Source organism: Dromaius novaehollandiae, unplaced genomic scaffold (genome assembly GCF_036370855.1).
Source record: "Dromaius novaehollandiae isolate bDroNov1 unplaced genomic scaffold, bDroNov1.hap1 HAP1_SCAFFOLD_45, whole genome shotgun sequence".
Classification (NCBI taxonomy): Eukaryota; Metazoa; Chordata; class Aves; order Casuariiformes; family Dromaiidae; genus Dromaius; species Dromaius novaehollandiae.
This window is the reverse complement of record NW_026991505.1, coordinates 82,501-85,000: the sequence shown is the minus strand read 5'-3', so window position 1 is coordinate 85,000 and position 2,500 is coordinate 82,501. Positions and strand designations below refer to the sequence as shown.

General features: G+C 50.2%; 1 pseudogene; it reads right to left on the bottom strand.

Moving 5' to 3' along the window:
- LOC135327113 (28S ribosomal RNA) overlaps positions 1-2,500 on the bottom strand; it is an 8,296-nt pseudogene that overhangs the window by 2,015 nt on the left and 3,781 nt on the right.

Below are 2,500 nucleotides of genomic sequence, written 5' to 3'. Positions count from 1 at the left end.
CCCCTTCTCCCAGCCCACGTGCCAAATACTCCCTGGTGGGATAGACATTGGCACGCAGCTGTATTGCTGTTAAAAGCTTCCTGTGCGGAATGCCCCGATAGTGTACGAGCCAATCGTTACTGATGTTGTCATTTTCAAAGTTCTTAATACCGCGGCCCTGTGCTTTCAGATTGGCCCAATTCTCTAACTCTCTTTTCCTCCACTTGCTGGGAATAGGATAGATGACCCGGGGAGTTGGTATTTCCCATTCAGATGACGTCTCGCTCCCATCCAGTACGGCCGGAATTCTCATGGGGAGTTCTTCCCCAATTGATGGCACTTTATCCGCCCTTCCTCCAGCGGCGATCCACACCCTCTCAAACTCTCCTTGGATGCCTTCTTCCAGAACAATTGTTCTGGTGATGGTATCGGAGGATTGGGCGATACGATGCAGCCGGCGAGCCTGGATATTCGGAATTTGGCTCGCCAGCCGCGCAACTCCAAGACCGCCGTCCTTAGTACTAGAATACAGGATGGCGTCGCACGTACTGGGTGGTAAGTGAAGCCAGCCCTTCACTGCTGTTCTTATCGCAAGGTCCAAGGAATGGAGGTATGAGGCATTCGCTCCAACATGATCAGCTGCATATAGCAACCGTGGGACTGCATACACTTTCAAGATCTCAACCTTCTGAAGTGGTTTTAATGGGGCTTCCCCAATGTTCTTCACCCATGTGCTCAGCTTTTCTTGCAGCTCTGGTCGGGAGAGACCAATCCAAGGGTCAACTCCCAGGCCCAAATATTTCTCAGAGCTGCCCGGCTCAATTAAATGCAATTGTTCTCCATTAATCATCCACGGGTCACAGTTGTTAATTGTATAAGAGTCTTTTGTGGGCCTTATAAAAAACCCGTGGCATTTCGCTGCTTGCACTTTCAGCCCGGTTTGATGACAAAACTCTTCCACCACTTGAATATTCTTCTGCATACCGTCCCACGAATCACTCAACAGCACCAGATCGTCCGCGAATGCCAATGTTGATACAGAGCTGTTCTTATATCTAAAACCTTCTCCTCCCTCTTCTAATCGACACAATAACGGATCCATTGATAGGTTGAAGAGAAGCGGGGACATCGGATCGCCTTGCTTCACCCCGGTGAGGATCTTAACCTTCTCCGAGTGGGTTCCCCCAACCTCCAGCCGCGTCGCACTGTTGTTGTACATTTCGGCAATAGTGTCGATGATATGAACATCAACCTCTTTTTGCCTGAGGACCTGGAAGATATGTTGGTGGTGAACTGAATCGAAGGCTTTCGCCAAATCCACAAAGACAACCCCGAGCGATTTATGTTCTTTCTTCGCATACCGGATCAACATCTGGAGAAGCTTGAGATTTTCCGCACAGCCTGGGGCTGCAATAAACCCCCTTTGACGGCTGTTGATTGGACATGCTTTTCGTAGCCGTGTTGTTAGGATCCGGGAAAACAATCGCAGGATAATCGACCCGATGGTAATGGGTCGCCAGTTGTTAATATCCCCTATCTTCCCAGGATCCGCGGATTTGGGCAGCAGGATTGTTCTGCATTCCTTGATGTCATCAGGAATCTTCCCGGCCAAAAGCCACAGGTTGAACAGATCGGCTAGTTGACTCCCCTGAGGGTCCTTTTTCAGGATATCCCTCAGGCTTAAGCCATCAGGCCCGGGGGCCGAGTTTTTATTCATCTCGGCCATGTTCTTCCGGACTTCCGCTGGGGAAATCATCTTCTTAAAAGCAGAGTTATCCGCTGCCCCCGCACTATGGAAAGCACCCATACTAAGAAAGGGGCCACCTTCTTCCCACTTCTTTCTGAATGAGTTATACAGTTCATCCATTGGAAGGGGGCACTTAAGTGCTTCGATGTTATCCAAAATGATACCAGCCAGCTTCTTACGATCCATATCGAAGAGCCGTTGGTATCTCAGGTATCGGCCCCGCTTCACCGCCCTGATCTTCATCCACTTTCTCTCCACCTTCTTGGGCGCAGGTCTAGCCTGGTGCTTTCTCAGCTGTTTCAATTTGGCTACTGCAGCATGTCCCGCCAGCTGTGCCAGCCATTCCTCCGTTGATCCTTTGATGACCTTCTGGGCGTCTTTGGTACCCTCCAGGACCTCCTCAAAAGCGATCTTCAGACTGGGGGAGAGGGTTCCAACTCGTATTCTCTCCGCAATAATCTTCCTATATTCCGTCTTTACCACTTCAATCCTTTCCTTCTCAACCGGTTCGTCCCCTTCACGCCGATGTTCTGCTTTCCTTGGCGATGCCGATGTCTTAGCACCTGCCGCAAGCTGGCGTCTCTTATCGCTGATCTGCTTCGCCGTTTTCGTGGGCAAATGCTCCCCGATCAGCTTATTCACAAAGCGTTCGTTCTTATATTTCTTCTCCAACTCTATCAGTAGAACCGTCTCCTCTTCCGTCCAACAGCTCTTATGCATACCTCGAATTCCTTTTCCCCTCGGACGAGACGCCTCGATCCTTTCCTTATTCCT